We start from the raw sequence: 19,666 nt of genomic DNA on the forward strand, positions 1-19,666 counted from the left end.
GTCCCAGAATCTTATAAACCTGTTATAGACCTAGGCTTTTGTAAGTCTTGACTTCCTTGTGAAAAATGGTAACTAGTGGTCCTGTTGGGTCCCTGATCACTTTTATTCCTGGGGATAAGTTTCTCTCTCTCTCTCTCTCTCTCTCTCTTTTTTAAAGAAAGGCTGCCACATGCAGTGCCTCATTTGGATGTGTCTAGAGTCTTGAAAGCTTGGCTACCCCACATTGTCCTACAAATGGACCTTGAAAGTTTGTTTGGGGGTTTTAGCAGGGGAGCGCAGCTACTTATATATACCCTTGATCGAAAAATGATCCTCCTCTATCGGGGAAGGTCGTCCTCTTCCACGGATTGCAGAGCTTCAGGAGGGACACACATGGAGCAGTGAGGGAGGAAGGGGACACCCGCCTAGCCAGCCGGATCAGCCAAATCAGCCGAGGTGATCAATGGGGTAACAAGTCACAGCCAGATAAGCCTCATATCCTATTCCTGGGGATGAGTTTCATGAGAGCTTCCCTCTCCTTCCCCCCCCCCGAAAAGCCATATTTAAAATGTCTGAAAAAGCCATCAGGACAGATTGATAGATGTCCCTGGGCATGTAGGTGGGTAAATTGCTTCTTTGAGCCCTTCAGGTTGGATCACCACTTGTGTCTAGGCCTCTGCACTTCTTGTCATTTTGTCATACCTCTCTGGCATGTTAAAGAGGCTTCCTTGCCAGCTCTTGAGAAATGGAGAAGCAATAGCCACCCATGTGCCGTAAGACTGGAAAATTTTCCACAGTTGATATAAAGGAAGGTCGAATAAAGGAAAACTACTGACTGCTCCTGTCCCTGAGCCAGATGACTCCAACTCCAGCCCTCCAGCCTGTGGGGTGAGCAAGAGCTGAAAAAGGCTCCCCTGAAAACACATCACAGCCATCCAGCAGAAACTGTACAGTGATATCTGCAAATAATTAAACATTGCATTTATGCATTATATTTTATTCTTGACGGGAAAGTGTTGGGGCTCCAGTGCTGAAGACAGCTTTGAGGCTCTGTCATCATGAGCCCATGACTTTTCTGGCTGGAATAGGTGCTTCCACCAAAGTGCCTTCTCAGGGAAGTGAAAACTGGACTGAGTCAGGGCCTTGGGCTCTTTGTCCTTGGACTTAGAGTGGTTTCTTGTTTTCAAACAAAACTTGCTCTGGATCTTCAATATCCATTCCTCACTGTCTAGGAGTACTGATTTCTGGATTCTGAATCTGACCCCAAAAGGTCAGGAATGTCTACCTTTTGGCATATCCACTTGTACATATTTCTCATGGACACAAGATCTAGACAAATCTAGTCTTTCCTGTAGACTGGATGAGAAACATGTAGATAAGTCAGCCTCGTCCCCTCCAGCATTAATTTTGAAGGACATATAAATCACCTAACCCTGCAAAAAACACATTATAGTTCTGATAATCCTTAGCTAGTCCTGTGATTTTTAACTACTAAAAACATCTCAACTGCACCTGGGGAGTTTTAGGTACTTAACTGGTGATGAAAGAAACAGCCCTTGCATATGGTGTCTGGTGAACTTATCTGGAAAGAGACATGCTCCCCATTTGGAAAAGACCCATCCACAATGGAGATAGAAATAAAAATAAAGAGCCTCCTATAAAATTATTACCTTGTCATTTAAGTCAACAGTGGCGATGCCATGATAGAAACCAGCGGTTGTGTCACATTGTTTTATCACTCTAATTACATCAAGAACACAGTAACTGTCTGGCAGAGATAAGATTAAGGGAAGCAGAGCCCTTCTGAAATTTCCAATAGACAGCACCTGGATTTATGGACTGATTTTGTGTTTGGACATTAAGTTCAATTACTTTTCTTTAGCTCTGAAGAGTTCTGTCGCCAGGGAAACGTCATCCAGTTGATTCCACACCACCACAGCCCTGCTCCCACCACCCTCTGCCTGGTCTGGTCGCTGATCTGCCCAGACAATGCAGGGTTTCACTCTGAGAGACAGAACCTGTCTGTTTTTTCCTCTTTTGCCTTCCCTTTTTCCATCCCCCTAGAGGCTGAGCAGGGAAAGTCACAGCTTTTCTTGCTGACTGACATCTCCGGATCAAAAGAAAACAGAATCTTAGAATGTCGCTGGCAGAGAGGGCCCGCTCAAGTCTAATATGGCCCTGTCACTCTACAGTGGTGACAACTGTGGCTACAGGGTAAGTGGTGGCCCAAGGGCACACATCTGGAACCTACATGTCCAGGCTCTTGAAGAAATGTTTAGTTTTGCTTCTCATACTAAGCCTCTACCCTTCCTGAGCTTACACTGGCATGAGTTCAGTCACCCTGCCTTCGAATTTGTGTCTGGCTTTAAAAGCTAAAAATACGTGCAGAGGGAAGTATGGGTCTTGAACTTCCATTCTCTGCTCCTTTTTCCTCTCCTCCTTGTGGTCTTCTCTGTTCTTCTCTTTCTCCCCTTACTTTCTTTGAGGTGGACAAGGGCAAGGTGGTAAATTTGGGATACTATACTATACCCTTCTTCCAGGATCCCCATGAAGTTGGAGAGACCAGCCAGATTTTGGGGGCAGCCCAGGTGGCCCCGTATATGGCTTCTCTAACCTGATTACATAACTGAATTCCCTGATAACTCTTGAGTCTCTCCTGGACCCTCTAACTGGAATCACTGAGTATGAGTTGATAGATTTAGTATGTTTCCTATGAGCCTCCTAATGGCCATCCCAGAACTGATGAATAGACCACAGTTTGGAAACTGTGGAGTTTTGGAGTGGATAGGACAGCAGTTTTCAATTAAAAAAGATCTCACCTCTAGCTCATGTACCTCATTGTGATTTTGGACAACTTGCTTAACCTCCCTGAGACTCAGTTATCCCATATGGAAAAAATGGGCTAAGAATAAAATGAAATATGTATACATATTATGTGTACATATTTGCTGCATAACACATATACAATTTACATTTCTATATAATACCTATGAATAGTACATGTGCAACAAATGGCAGCAGGTGACATGTAGTACAACTTGTAGGCCTAGACTTAGGCCTTCAGGTTAGTCCTCCCAGGATCCCCATACTTCTAGTGCCCCCAGGGTCTCTCCTTCATGGTCAGAATCCTGTTCCTTATGTTCTCTTTGTGTGGGCACTGGGCACTGGGGGTCCAGTTCCTAATTGTGTCTGCTGTCAGTAAAATCATAAATCAATAGGGAAAATGTGCTTCTGACCTTGAAGGCAGAATCTTTGTGACTGGTCTGTGAGGTGTACACAATTTCCTATTCTGTTCTGTAAGCATTTTAACTACTGTATTCAAACAGGACCCTGAACATTATGGCTGGATTCCACCCCAGCTTAATTCCAGGCCAGGAGGAGCCCAGCTGGGGTATTATTCATTTGGAAGGTAGGCAAACAAAAAAGGGAAATGGAGGGAAGGGAAGATAAATCTTTGGTCCCAGCAGCAGAAGCACTACAGGGGTCTTCATGCCTTCTGACAACTTGTGTCTACTGTCCCCTCTCCCCTATCCCCCCCTCCCCCGACCCATTCAGTGTATAATCTATAAAAGGAGTCACAGTTGCTCACTATTCATTCCTTCTTAACTCTTCGCAATTTGCCTCCTGCAAGCATTAGATCACAGATGACCTCCTAATCACAAATTCAATGGCTTTACCATGATTTCATGGATATAAATTTGTTTCCCCAATCCTTGCAAAGAAAGGCACATTTTTTTCTAAATTAATTTAGCAAATATTTATATAAGGCTAACAATGTGTCAAGCAGTGTTCTGACTGTTTTTCAAATATTAACTTATTTAATCCACATCACAGTCCTATGAGATAGCCCCATTTTATAGAGGACACCAATGTTCAGAGATATTAAGTAACTTGCCCAAGGTTACCCCTCTAATAAAGTAGCCGGGTTGGAATTCAACTCTGGATATTAAATGATGTTATATTGTCTCTCAGAGCAAAGCCAACTCTGAACCCCCACTTGACAAGGCTACAGAGACTAGCAAACTACAACATTACTGGGTTCTTTCTTTCCCTCCACTGGATCATAAAAGAATTCCTGAGCTTAAGTGTCTAAGAAAGAAGAAAGAAGGCCGATTCTTGGTCCATGGTGGTCACTATCACTATATTTGCTCCCTCTGATACACAATGCCATCGTCAACACCATCCTCCTCTTATGCCAAGATGTCAGGTGCTCCTGTTCTGAAGCAGACTTCAAAGGTGTCCTTCACAATTCTCTTCTCTACTGACCACAAGGAACACCTCTGTGGGCAGCAAGGCTACAACATTTGATATAGAGTCTCCATGGGTATCAGAGGCAAAACCCTTTCAGGTGCTGTGTAGAAGCTAGGATCAGGTCACTGACACTCACAGAACTTCATCTTCTTCTGTCCCCTTTATCACAAAGGATCTGAGTCGTCAAAGTTAGGTGCCTAATTTGTTCAAGATTGCCTACGACTTTCCTGGTTTTAAAAATGAAAGTCCCATATTTCAGAAAACCCCTCAGTTCTGGGAAAACTAGACCAGTTGGCCGTTCAAATCCCAAGAGCAGATCTGGGGATTGGTCTTCTTTAATAATCTTTGACAGATGCAAGTAAAGATGGGAATTATATATAATTACTTTTTGGCTGTTAGAGTATGTTTCTTTGCATGTCATACCATGTGAAGACAGTCATATGTGGGCAAGAGATTTATTTGGGTTTCAGTGCACATTATCACTCTTTATCAAATGCTCCCCTACTTTGATTCCTGTCCATGCATTCTCCAAAATCCAGATCACTTCCTACCTCACATTCAATCTTTCCCTCAGCACTCGAATTGCTTCCCCTCTGAATTCTTTGGGAAAGTAGTATCCTTGCATGTCATTTGCCACTGACTCATATACAGTGTTATTGCTATCACTTTGATTGAAAGAATAAGCTGACATTTATATCTTCTATTGCTGTTTAATTTATACCCAGTTCACGTCTTAAATTGAAAAGAAAATTCCTTGATGGGAAGAAAACTATTATATTTGTATCTACCTTTAAAATTGCCCAGATCCCAATTTGTGGGAAGAACAGATTAGTCTGCTACCAACAAACAATTCTCTGAGTAGCAGCTGTGTGCTGCAATTCACCTCAATTCTGACACCATCTACCTGGAGACAGCATCAGATCTCACAGGGTAAAGGTTCAGTCCTACAAGACTAGCCCTGCCCCTTCAGATGCCCGTTGGAACCCCAGGCTGTTATCTGTGCTTCTGACCGACCAGGTACAATCTGGAGGCTCAATGACCCCTCCAATTCAGAATGCCATTGCAAGTCTAGTACTTCTATTCGACTGGCTATAAATCAAAGTTTCCAAAAACCTCCTCCCTGGGTTTAATCCATTTGCCAGAGTGGCTTAGAACTCAGGAAACCTATTCACTAGATTATCAGTTTATTATACAAAAATATAATTTAGGAACAGCCAGATGGGAGAGACGCACGGAGTGAGGTATGGAGAAAGGTGCCGAGTTTCCATGCCTTCCCCAGGGGCTCCACTATCCCCACACCTCCATGTGTTCACCAACCTGAAAGTTCTCAGAACCCCATCCTTTTGTTTTTTATGAAAGCTTCATTACATAGACATAATTGATTGAACCACTGGTCATTGGTGATCCATTCAAACTCCAGCCCCTCTCGCCTCCCTGGGGGTCAGAGGATGGGAGGGAAAGACTGATTTCATTGGCAACCCGCACCTAATAATCTCCACCTTAACATAACAAAAGACCCCTTTACCGTTCTCACCACTGAGGAAATTCCAAGGGTTTTAGGAGCTCTGTGCCAGAAATGAGACTAAGACCCATTTGTACTTATATATTTATTATATTTTTCTTATTATAAATCACAATATCACAACCCCCAAGGCAGATAGAAAGCCTCACACATAGTGATTATTGAGTCACAATTTGTTTGGTTGACTTCATTTCAGTTTGGCATAATTGTCTGTGCTTCTCTGTAAGGAAGCCGCTCTAAGATGGTTTGGTGCTGAACCAAAGAATCATCTGGAATACTTATTACAAATAAAAATTTGGAGCCATATCCCAGAGCTCCTAAACATAAGGTCTGATAACTACCTTTGTAGAAGAATGATCCTGGAGTTTTAGTCCAATATATCTGGATTCTCATGCAAATTACTACTGCCTTTGAAATGTAACTTGGAGCCTACTCACTTCTCCAAGCTTTGGTTTACTCATCTGAAAGATAATAAAATAAAATATCGCAGTATTGCTGTGAATATTAATATTATAACATGGGGGAAAGAACACAGTACTTGCAATATTTTAAGGGATCAATAAATATTACCTGCATATCCATATAACCCATGGACAGATTTCTCCTTCATATGAGACAGCACCTAGTCTCCATAATGTCACACACTAAATGAGATTTAAATTTTCCTCTCCTGGGATCACCGAGGCCCATGTGGGCTCCCCAGATCTTACTAAAACATCTCACCAAACAGAAATGTATTAGAATAATAAGATGTGTGATTTCCACGGTGGCCCTTTTTAGCAGTTGCCCTATGAGACCATGAACCCTAAAGAAAAAAATAAAAAGAGAGTCAAACCACCTGACCAACAGGAAACAATGAATAGAAAGAATCTATACTTCAAACACTGAATAATTGCAGACATAGAGAAGGAAAGGTGGTTACATAAAGAATAAAAATAAGAAACAAACAGGTCTAACATAGAATAGCCTCAGAGATCAAGACAAAGAAACAAGGAAATAAAGAGGAAGAGGAGGAATAGGATGATTTGGATGAGAATCAGATATCATTTAAAGTAAGGTTTCCCCATTGGTGGGGTAAGCATGGCATCTTTAATTAATACCAGAGCTACATTTTAGGTGTTCTTGTACTTTACAGGTTGTGTGCTATACACATTTTTTGCTTATATTACCTGTTAATACATTTTCCTTATTCATTCTATCACATAGGGATTTTTCTCAGTTAATATTTTTGTTGTCAAAGGGCCCCTTAGTTAACATAATCTGTCTGAATTATACTTTGTGTATATTTCTGTTATTGACTCTTTTACACTGTCATTTATATTCAGAGCTATCTTCTCTTGGGAAAATCCAGAAGTTTCATTCATCTTTGTGTCCTGAGAATTCAGCACAGGTCTTGGCACATAGTAGATAGTCGATATTGTTGTGTTGGATTTACTTGAGTTGAAAAAGATGTCCGAACATTACAGTCACTTTTCCAGCACCTGGCATGGACAGACAGGGTGATCTCGTGTGCAGATGGGGATCCAAACAGTCATGCCTTTCAAAAGATGCCATAAAAAGACCAAAGAGAGATCAGCAAAGTTTACCAGTGATGTAAGTCCTCCCTGCAGTTCTAACCATGTGATTCAAGTGTTCTGAGAACCCATCCTCTCAGGGTGAGAAAAGCAATCAGGCGACCTTTAGTGGCCATCAGTTTCCAGCTTGTAGCCACCCCTTGGGTTAACATCCTGGACATTGTACCTTCATCCATTATTTTAAAAGTCCCAGAACTAAAATCCCTGTGGATCCCAGAGAAAATCTTTGCATCTTACAAGTTTTGCAACCCTGGGCAGGTTATTTAATGTCTCAGCCAAAAGGGGATTATGATCTTATGTGTGTTGGGCAGAATCAAACAATAGAAAGAATGTGAAGATTTTGGCAGCCTGACACATAGTAAATGTTCAATTAATTCAAGAATTGGTGGAGTAGAGAAGAGGAAGAGAAAGAGGTGGCTGGAAGGGTTAAATGAGACAGTTACAGATGTATCAGCCCACTTATGCTCTGGCCCATAGTAGGTCCTTAATAAATGTGCATTCCCACCCACTCAGCGTGGACACTCAGTGAAGTATTGTTGAATTGCTGAGTTGTCATCCCTCAATCAATCAATAACTGAATTGATGAATATTTGACTTGGAATTAAGCAGTTCTATTTCAGACAGCTTTCTGAGTAAGCAAGTTTGGTCTCTCTCTCTCTCTCTCTCTCTCTCTCTCTCTCTTTTCTCCTTTAGTTCTTCAATGACCTTTTGACTTTGTAGTGTGAAGCCTCCAGACCTCCTCAATGTTCCCTTGACAAGTCAGTCTCTCTGAAAGCTTTCTCTTTTGATACTTTGGGTTAGAAATTCAATCAGTGACATTGATATCTGTCATTGCCAGGTGGTCAGAATTTAGTCTGAGTAGACAGTATAAGCCCCTCCCCAGATCCAGGAGGCAACCCTTCAGGATCACAGGTTTGGTGGGAGCAAATATTCAGGAGGCAGGCTGGACAGTCCACCAAAGTGGTACTCAAGAAATAAGCCTGGGGAGGGAGGTGGCCACATTCTGCCTACATCCAGCCTAAAAAGTCAGAGTCTCCTTCCCTCTCCCCCTTCATTCTTCCCTGTATTCAGTGAATGTTTCCTTATTTTGTGTTTGGCCCTCAGGATCCAGTAGTGTCAAGACATGGCCCCTGTCCTATGCAGGCCTCTATGCTGGCTGCCCTCATGTCACTAACCCACAGTTAGCACCTCTGACTTCTGTTTTGTGCTCCATAAATGCTATTCAGACTACTATACCTACTTACAAACCTCTTCATTTTGAAATAAGTTGACTTACAGAAAAGTTACAAAAATTGTACAAATAATTGATGTATACTCTTCACTCTGATTCCCTCAATTTAAAATTTTTACCACATTGGCTTGATCATCTTCTCTGTCATATGCATGTTCTGAAACATTTTAGAAAGATTTGTAGACATGTGCCCCCTTTACAACTATACATTTCTTTGTGTACTTCATAAAAGCAAGAACATCTTTTTTAAAAAAGATTTTAGGGATGCCTGGGTGGCTTAGCAGTTGAGCAGTTGAGCGCCTTTGGCTCAGGGTATGATCCCAGGTCCAGGGATTGAGCACCAACCATATAGGGCTCCCTGTGAAGACCCTGCTTCTCTCCCTCTGTGTATGTCTCTGTCTCTGTCTCTCTGTGTCTCTCATAAATAAATAAAATCTTTAAAATAAATAAATAAATAACACAACAGTGATGCCTTATTCTCGGTGCATTATATCAGGTGGCACATGGGATATCTTTGTCCCAGTGCTGGTGATGTTCATTTAGATCCCTCGGTGTCCATCAGAACCACTGATGAGGCTGTAACAGTACCAGTAGAAGGTATTATTTTTCTTTTGAAGTGTGTAACTGCCTTGTGGAGAGGTACTCAGAGACTAAGTAGGTATCCTTTTCTTCATGAAAATTCCACCCATTAAATTTAGCATTCATTGATACTTCTTGCCTGAAAAAATTATTACTGAAGTGGTTGCCAAATGTAATTTTCAAACTGGACCATTCCCTCTTCATTTATTAGCTAGAATTTTACTATGGAGAAGAGCTTTTTCTTCTCCATCATTTATGCATGTGTACTTGTATGCAGGTAGGTACAGTGTGTCTGTGTGTATAGCAGGGTATTAGTTTCCTATTGCTGCTATAACAAATGACTACAAACTTAGTAACTTAAAACAATACCTGTTTATTTTCCTAAAGTCCTGGGGACCAAGTTCAAAATAGATCTTCTAGAGATAAAGTCAAGGTGTCAATAGGCCTGCATTCCTTATCTTTTTAAAAATTATTTATATGAGAGAGAGAGAGAGCATGCACGTGTGCAAGCAGCTTTGGGAGGGGGCAGGGGGAGAGAGAGTTCCAAGCAGACTCTGCACAGAGCCTAATGCAGTGCTTGATCTCACAACCCTGAGATCACCACCTGAATGGAAACCAAGAGTCAGATGCTCAGCCAGCTGTACCACCCAGGTGCCCAAGTTCTGAGTTCTTTCCAAACGCTCTAGAGGATTTTCCTTTTCTGACTTTTCCAGCAACCAGAGGTTGTCCACACTCTTTGACACATGAGATCTTTCCAGAAATCACACCAGTCCCAACTCTGCTTCCATTATTACACCTCCTTCCCTGACTCCTCTGCTTCTCTTTTGGATTTATAAGGACCCCTGTGATTACACTGAGCCCTCCAGAGGAATCTTCCCAGCTCAAATTGCTTAATCACATGGGCAAAGTCTCTTTTGTTTCATAACATATTAAGGTAACATATTCACAGGTTCTGGGAATTGGGATGTGGACATCTTTGAGGACCATTATTCTGTCTACCATAATCAGAATGGATTCACAAATTCTTATTTTACTCTGTGGGTTATAATTTGTTGCATTACTGACTTTGACTCTCAGATTGTCCAAATGTGGTCATTGGGAGCTGGTTTAATCTTGCTCCTGATCCTGCATCTTTTTGACCCATTCCCATTAATCTTTTGGTACTTTCATGCTTTCTGGAATAATATGTTCTAGGTTCAATTTATGCTTTTCCTGTCCCAATTCTGTCTGGAATCAGCCATTTCCTGAAAGGCTCTGCTTTCTTTTATTGAAGAATAGTATTTAGAAGCTAAATCTAATCATCTGGTATGTTCATTACTACAGTGTCCTCTCTTTTGGGCACAAACTCACTCACCTATCATCTATCTATATCTAGGTGTATGTATATATACTGAAATATATCACGCTGAGATCTCTAATTCCAATCCAAACCACAGAGTTTATTCTAGTCTTCCTTTTTCACATGCATAACTCCCTTCTCTGACACTGAGAACTCTAGCTTTCCTTTCCACAAAATATTTTACATATTTGCTCAACTCTATACTTCGTTTTTGGGTTTGCTAACCCATATTCCTGTGGAAACAAACATATTAACTACAGTTCAGTATGAGGTTCTGTCTATCTGTAGCCCAAGAATATATGGTTAGAATACAGTATTCAAAGGTTACTTAGGTTAATTGTCCCCCTCTGCATTTACAGCTGTTACATCTCCATGTTTGTTTTTTTTTATCTTGTTTCCCTCAACAGGAATGGCCACTTTACTTCACCAAACAAATGTTGATCAAAAACTACAAATCAACTGGGAGCCCTTCCTATTGAAAGAGTCAGTCCATTTGATAGCTCCGTTATAGCAATTTCTATTTTATCTTAAATTGTTTTCTTTTCTCTGGGTCTTTCCAATCAGAATGAATGTAATGTTAGGGTAGAAGAGTGACCTCTCCCCATTCTCATCTTCCATACAGCCTCCAGATAAAGGATATAAATCTTTGTGGAATCAATGAAAACAGCCCTCTGGCTAGAGAAAGTGGTACAGATGATTAAACGGATGAGAAAAAAAAAAGAAGAAGAAGTAGAAGAAGCTGAGGCAATGCAATCGTGTCCCTTACAATTTCACCATTTTTGGTTCTTCCCGATGCTAGTAATACTTGACTTGTCTGTAATATCTAGAGCTCCAATTTGAAGTTCACAACATCTATCGGGCATAAGGAGGAGGATATTATTGGTTCCACTCTAATAAAGGAGAAAGTTGAGGTTCAAACAGATTAAATAACTAACCCAAGCACCCTGATTAATACATGGTCAATCCCAGAACAGGAATCTCCTTATAATTTTTTAAGGAAAGAAATCCTGTCACAAATGCATCTGCTTATTGGAACAAATCAAATCATTTGGAGAGGCATGAAGAAAAGTTAATAGTCTCCCCTTCTCTTGTCCACATACCACTGATGTAAACCATGTGGCATGTGTCTTCCTACACTTTCATGTCTCAAAACTGTGGAATCCTGATACCCTCATGAATACCAGGATTCTAAGAGTGTAAGATCTCTGATCAATATGAGATGAGGGAACTGAAGCCAAAGACTCACTTTGTGATGCCAGTCTAACTCTGACACACTAGTTACCTCCCAGATCTGATAGAGACAGATTTCCAAATTATGGTTGCTGCAGAGAGAGGAAGTTCTATCACCAGGAGTCCCCATGGTTCTTGGGGACATTCAAATGCCTTCTCTGTTACTTCTGAGGCTATAAAATGCAAGAAATGACTTGGTTGCACTTCAGAGTTTCTTTAGCTAGACAAACCCATGATAAATAATTTACTTCCTCACCCTTAACAGGAGAGTTCTGCATTCTTAATCTCTCCCTACACTGGAGAAGCCATGGGTGGTTGCAGGAGAAGAGGGCAGCATGCAGGAGGATGCAAAAAAAACTTTCCCTTCCTCTTGGGAAGCATTCACCTCCTTTGAAGAGATGAAGAAAAATGTTAACACCTTGAGTCTTAGCTAGACATCTTTCCTTAAGGACCTCAATTTTGTTTTCTGCCAGGTGCCTGCTTTAGCAGCCAGGACCCTCTTGGAAAGCTGGTGATGTCCAGTTCTGGCCCAAGTAACTCCAGCAAGTGACTGGGTGGGAGAGGTCTGTCTCCAGGGAAGACAGGTGGGTTCCTTCTCCACCTGTCTCATCTTCCACCTCCTGAATTTGAAAGTATGAACCAAGAACCATATATCTAACGAGTCTGGAATATGTGTAATTCAAGACAAAGGAAGGAATTGCTCAAGGAAGCTTTCAAATAATACATACAGTGGATAAAAAACTCCTGTCCCATCTCCCCTTAGTGGAAATTTCCCAAGAACTAAGGAATGCCCCAGAGTGGGATTCTAGCACATTCTCTGTCATGATTCCTAGCTGTCTGTCTCGAGACAAGTCATCTCAGTCTCTGAGTCTCACACAAAGAAAATTGTTTTGAGTAGATGGATCTCTACATCTCTTCTAGCCCACACACACAAGATTTTAAATTGAAATTCAACAACCATTTAGACTTCACACAGCCTTGAAGGACCTTTCCCCTCACATCTTGACTGGAGCTCAGTCCTGGGCTGGGCCCCCAATTTCTTAATAATAATGGGGCTGCTCTTCACTAAGGGCCAGCAAGCCTCTGACCACCTTCCTTTGCTCTCCTGAGGTCAGGCAACCTATTCTTCCCCTCTTCATTATAATGTGCAAGATTCATAAGCCTTTAGCATCATAATAGACCTTGGTGAATAAATTACCATTCACTGTGGAGGCTTTAGACTTTACAAGTGAAATCCAGTACAGATTTTTCAGCCAGCCTAACTACCTCTCAGAAGCCACATAGGTTCTAAAATTAATCACATCCTTCTCTTTTCCCTATTCCTATTTTACACCGTTACTCACCTTGGCAAAATGGTCAAAGGTTCAGTTCAGCGGTTCCCAACCTGAGGTCTCTAGACCTGTAGGGATCCACAAAAGGAGTAGTGGAGGTCTTTGAGCTATTTTCAATATTTCCAAAAGCCTGACAGAAATTGTATATTATTCGAGATAAGGCCACATAGGCTAACTAAAATGTCAAGTTGCTGAGCTTGTTGGCTGTATCTCACCAGTTCGACGTGTAGCTTTCGCTATCAGGTGTTGATCTCAAATTGGAATTTGGGAGACATGTGTACCTTTGATGAATAAGAAAGGAGAAACACCATTAGTTATACATACAGGTTGCTCATTAGGCAAAGTATTTTAAGGCATGGGGTCTATGTGGGGAAAATAACAAAAAGAGCCCTGAAAGTAAGGAATTTGGAATCCCATGAGCTTAACCCACAAACCACCCTCATATTACCATCTGAGCCTTGCCTAAGGAAGTGCCTCAGTGAAGTTGTCAACCACCATGGTCCCTTTGCCTTGGAATATATGAATCTACTATGGAGAAAAGCCAGGCATCTGCCTAGTTAAGCATTTGCCAAATTAGAGAACCTGTAAAGAAATTCTAAGGGAGCTATGGAAATTAGAGTTAGAGAAGGAAGAACTCATGAGTCTCTGGACCTTGCTGACATGTCAGTGTTGGTATGTGTGTTTTGGGGTGTATGTGAATGTGTGTGTGTGTGTTTGCGTGTGTGTTGCGGCATTAGTAAGTTGAGGAAAAAACAAATGCAGTTTGTTTTTGTTCTTAATTTAGAGTTAGATAACATATAGTGTGGCATTGGTTTCAGGAGTAGAATTTAGTGATTCATCACTTACATTTAACACCCAGTTCTTATCCCAACAAATGCCTTCCTCAATGCTCATCATGCCTCTAGCCCATGCTCCCACCCACCTCACTTTGTTCTCTATATTTAACAGTCTCTTATGGTTTGCCAAAACCAGATACATTTTATGTGATTGATGGATGGGTGTGATCTGCAGAGTGGAAGTGAGTTTATAGTGTTGTCTGAACTGTTGGTAAGCAAATGTCCATGGAGTGACGTGTGGTGTATGTGTAGGTAGGGGCTGCATATGGATCCTGTGGGGAACTGAGAGTGGGCAGGTGGGGAGGTGTCTGCTTGTGCATACTTGTGTGGGGGTGTGTAGGGAGTAAAGTGGAGCCCTGGAGCCTCCTTATATAAACATCCAAGAGGAACTCTCCCCTAGGCATCTGCTGAGTACAAATACAATAGAGTTTATGATTTCATAGATTCTAAATAAATGGAGGGTTAAATCAAGTTCATCTAAAAGGAAACAGCCAATGATAGAGGCCCTGGGGTTGCAGAATCTGGCAGGGGGCCTCTGGTCTTGTCTTCCTGACCCAGAGGCAGAGTTTGAGTGTTTAACCCCCAGGGATTTTGCAGCCCTGTCTCGGGGACTAGGGGTACCTGGGGGAAAGGGAGATTCATGAGAGGAAGAAATGAATTGTGCTCCAGATGGTGGCCTGCAATGATCATGAGCAGACACTCGGGTGGCCTGGGGATCCTTTCTGTGGGGATGAGAGGCTGAGATGCAGCCAAAAGACCCCTTCTCGATTAGCGACTGTCACAGGGACTGTTCCCTGGTATTTTACAAGCTAGTGGCTGGTAGAACCCTGAGGATCTGTGGTTCAGGGAGTGAACCTCTTCCAAGCAGACGACTCTAATGCCTCGTCTGCTCTCAGCCTTCTCTGTCCTCCTGACCTGCATTTGGGAGACTTTCTCTCAGGAACAAGGGGTTCCTTATCCCAGGAGCTGTGGGTTCACAACACAGCTCCCATTCTCCTCACTGCAAGGTTTGGGGTCTTCTGTTGGTAGTTTCGATTTTCCTCCTATAGGACCCATCCCAAGATACATAGATTTCTTTTGCTGATGTCTTTGTTCCAATCAATAATTTCTTCCAATCAATAATTTCTCAGTGCACATTCAGAGGCTTCAAAAGGCTAAAGCTGCCCAGTATAAGGGATGGGGTATTGATGGGAAACAGGTGCATCCTCGTGGGTGTAACAGGCCAGGTCACGTCTCTCAAGACTTGGGTGCCCCATCCACCTCTGCCCTCCTCCTTGTCCCCAGCCCACTCTCCCCAACAGCCACACAGCAGACTCACGTGGGCCACCCACTCCCAGACCCTGATCCCTAAGCCAGCCCCAGCATCATCACACTAACACAGTTTCCAAGGCCTAGCTCCAATTCTCCTGTCTGCAACAGAAACACAAACATTCTTTACCTGATGTTCCAACCATCCAGAGTGTCTTTACACACTAATATCCTGCCCCTGTCATTGCTGTTGCCATTAACAACATTGACAACATCCCTTTCTGCTCTGTCCAAACAAGTTTCTGAGCCCCACGTAAGGAAAGGCAAAAGAGAGAAGTACAAAGTAATCGGATGGGCCAAAGCATTCTTTTTCCACTGATTTAAACATGCCAAGGGGCAGGCACCTGGGTGGCTCAGTTTGTTAAGCATCTGTCTTTGGCTCAGGTCATAATTTCAGGGTCTTGGGATTGAACCCCACCTCAAGCTTCCTGCTCAGCAGGGAATCTGCTTCTCTCTCTGCCCCTCCACCCTCCTCCACTCATGCTCTCTCTTTCTCTCTCTTTCTCTCTCTCTCTCTCAAATAAAAAAAAGGAAGAAAGAAAGAAAACCTTTAAAAAACGCCAAAGGCAGCCTGGGTGGCTCAGTCTGTTGAGGGTCTGACTCTTGGTTTCAGCTCAGGTCATGATCTCAGAATAGTGAGATTGAACCCCGTGTCTGGCTCTGTTTTGGGCATGGAGCCTGCTTCAGATTCTTCCTCTCCCTCGCCCTTTGTCCTTCCCCCACTCTATTAAAAAAAATAAAACCTTTTTAAAAATGCCAAATCTATCATGCAAAAAATATCCATATAGTCTTTTAGAGGACTCACACCCCCTTATTCCATTGTTAAATTTACTCATGGTAATGTTTATCAAATTCTAGCCCAAGGATCCAGTCTGGCCCACCTCCTGATTTTGTACAACCCACAAGCAAAGAACTGTTTTACATTTTTAAATTGTTTTTTAAAGAATAATCAAAAGAAGCAGTGCCTGGGTGGCTCACTGGGTTAAGCATCTGACTCTTAATCTCTGCTCAGGTCTTGATCTCAGAGTCATGAGTTCAAGCCCTGTGTTGAGCTTCATGTTGCACATGGAGCCTACTTGAAAACAAAATCAAAAGAAGACTATTTTTTGAATGTGAAAGATGCATTAAATTAAAATTCTAGTATCAAAAAAAATAATAAAATAAAATAAAATTCTAGTATCGATAAATGAATTTTTATTGGAACACAGTCACCTTCATTTGTTTTATCTTATGCATGGCAACTTTTATGAGGCAGGTTTGAGTAGTTGTGGCAGAAACCATATGACCCACAAACCTGAAAACATTCACTATTTTTACACACACACAAAAATATGCTTACCCCTGATCTAATACCACTGATATTACATTGTTTAAATTACCCTAGTTTTATAATATGTTTTTTTAAATTTCTTAAAATGTTTATTATACAAGCTGTGCTCATGGAAAATCAAGGCCTCTGAAGGGACTCAAGTTGGATGTAAAGTGTGTCCAGCCAAGCCGGCTACTTCACGCTCAGCCTCACACTGACGCCTTCTTCCCCTTATAGGTGGCCATCATTTTCTTGATTTCAGCAATAGCTTTGCCTGGATTCAGCCCCTTGGGGCAGGACCTTGTGCAGTTCATGATGGTGTGGCAGCGGTCCAGAGAGAACGGGCCCTGCAGCTTGGCCAGGCGCTCCTCAGTGAAGTCGTCTTCTAGAGTCGATCATCCAGGGGTAGGCCTGCATGAGAACCGCAGGCCCCAGGTATTTGTCTCCATTCCACCAGGAGCTAGGGCAGCTGGTGCTGCAGCAAGCACAGAGGATACACTCATACAGCCCGGCCAGTTTCTCACGATCTTCTATGGACTGCAGATACTGCTGCTTGCCCTCCTGGGATTCATCCTTCTTCTTCAAATAAGGTTCAATGGATTTGTACTGAGCATAGAAGTTGCTCAAGTCAGGAACCAGATCCTTTATCACATACATATGCGGCAGAGGGTAGATTTTGGAGACTTTGCTGAGGTTGGTGTCGATCCGGCGGGTGCAAGCCAGAGTATTGCCTCCGTTGATGTTCATGGCACAGGAGCCACAGATGCCTTCTCTGCATGATCTTCGGAAGGTCAAGGTAGAGTCAATTTCATTCTTAATCTTGATTAAAGCATCCAACACCATGGGACCACATTTATTCAAATCAATTTCATAAGTCTGCATATGAGGTTTATCTCCAGTCTTGTCTGGGTCCCATCAGTAGATGGCAAATTTCTTGATTCGGGGAGCTGTGGCTGCCGCTGTCTGTGCCCCCCCGGCAGGCCTGCAGGCCTGCAGGCAGGCTCCGCCGAGGGCTGCAGCCCGGAACCGGCGTTTCAAGGAGACTCCGACCACCGCTGCCTTCCTGACTCCTGACGTCACGCCCCTATAATATGTTTTGATACCTACTAGCAGGTGAGGATTTAAGTTTTTTGGGGGGAGGATCTGACTCTTTTTCTTTTTTTAACGATTTTATTTATTTATTCATGAGAGACACAGAGAGAGGCAGAGACACAGGCAGAGGGAGAAGCAGGCTCCACGCAGGGAGCCCGACGTGGGATTCGATCCCGGGTCTCCAGGATCACGCCCTGTGCTGAAGGCGGCGCCAAACCGCTGAGCCACCCGGGCTGCCTAGGTCTGACTCATATAATTTGGGGGAACTGCTTTAAAAAAGAATACCAAATTACAGTTAAAATTAGATATAAGACTGAATATTTATTAAGAAGGAAAAAAAAGTCACAATAAATAGCACATTTTAAAAGTTTTCAAATGCTACACAAAATCCAGAAAAATAACATTGTCTATTTAGTACATTATCTGCATTAACTTATTGACATGCCTCCCTGGTACTTTTTTTCTACATTTTTGGGGCTATATACTCTTTACAACCTTCTTCACCTAACAATACTTTTGTAGCATTTTCTGCAGGGAAAATAAAAAGTTATTCAAACTTTCTTCTAATACAGTTCATTATAGTTTAGGATTTTTTTATTATTATCAAGTGCTTCAAAAAGTCTCTTAGAGCAGTGTACCGTGTAATTGGTAATGACAGGTAAAGATGAAGATTTCTGTCAATTTTGGAAAAACTTTTGCCTGACTTCATTTATACTTGAACTGTAAGGTTTCAGAGGATTTTAAGTTTTCTCGCACTGTGATAAATCTGAAAAACTCTTAATTGACAACATTCCTTAGCCAGTTTCATGCCAATATTCTTGTTGTAGTGGCAAATTATAAGTTTGTTATTTTTGTTGATAGAGACTTATTGTGTAAAATCAGCAATAAATGTAAATATTTTCCAGTGTGTTCCTATGATCCATTATCCTTATTACTTAGATCATCAAATAATCCTTGACCTTATTTGTAACTTCTGTTTAAAACATATCTCTTTCTCTTGATATATTTATGAAATTTTTATAATTTGGCAATTTTTTGCTACACTTTTATCCTCAGCATCTGTACAATCCTGCTAATTTTGTAACTCAACTTTATTGCTTTGGTTTCCTGCTTCACTTTTTTCTCTGACTTCTTTATTCTGTAATAAATAAACATGACAAAAGAAGTTTACCTTTTATATCCACCCAAATCAGAAGTCTATAATTTCTCACTATTTTATTGAAATGTCCCAAAACTTCTTTCCAAATTACAGTTAGAAGAGTGTATTCAAGCTTTATCAACTTTACGAATACGTTTTTCATCTCATTTCCTTTCTGGTTTCTCTCTCCAAAATGAATTTTACAGCCCTGGAAATATCACTGCAACTATACTGCAAAGTTTGGGCACTAGGTTTGGGCTTCTGGCTGAGGGGAATTGAGTTTGGGATAAATGTATGGGGTTCATTTTGCATATGGTTTGGTTATTGCAAAGCCATCCCCGTATAATAAAATTTTCCCAGCATAGCCGCTGTGCCCCTAATACCATCACAAACCTGTCCTGATCCAATACCACTAGACATAGGTTGAAACATGACAGAGGGAAAGGCAGAGCAAAGAGATATGTGGTTAGAAAATCTTAATTTGGTAATTTTCACAGAAACATAAGACTATATAAGTATGCAGCCAGGCTCCTCCCACTTCCTTGGGAGGAAAAGGAAAATATCTTTCCTGAGGTTAAAGCTTCATTTGCTCCATGACAAACACACCTCTGCCAGCAGGACATGTTTGCCCTCGTTGTCCATTTTCAAAGCTGCTTTGACTCTACAATCTTTTCTATACATTTCAGAGTCAGCTTGTTAACCTCCATGAAAACTCCTGTTAGGTTTTACTAAGATTGCATTTATTTTTTTTTTAAGATTGCATTTAAATTATAGATAACCTGAATCCAGTTCTCGTAACTTCCAATACTAAATACTTCCATCAGGAATGAGCTCCATCTGTTCATTCCTCCAGGCTTTTTTATGTCCTTCAGTAGAAGTATTGCTTTTCTCAGAATGTATGCTTCACACTTCCTTGTCTTCAAAGCTACCTATTTTCCTTTGTTGAC

The 19,666-nt window shown here is 41.7% G+C and overlaps 1 pseudogene; it reads right to left on the bottom strand.

Annotated features, from left to right (window-relative positions):
• Positions 1 to 16,603: 16,603 nt before the first annotated feature.
• Positions 16,604 to 19,342, bottom strand: LOC112922986 (succinate dehydrogenase [ubiquinone] iron-sulfur subunit, mitochondrial pseudogene; annotated as a pseudogene).
• Between the last annotated feature and the right edge of the window lie 324 nt (positions 19,343 to 19,666).

This window comes from Vulpes vulpes, chromosome 14 (assembly GCF_048418805.1).
Source record: "Vulpes vulpes isolate BD-2025 chromosome 14, VulVul3, whole genome shotgun sequence".
NCBI classification, from domain to species: domain Eukaryota; kingdom Metazoa; phylum Chordata; class Mammalia; order Carnivora; family Canidae; genus Vulpes; species Vulpes vulpes.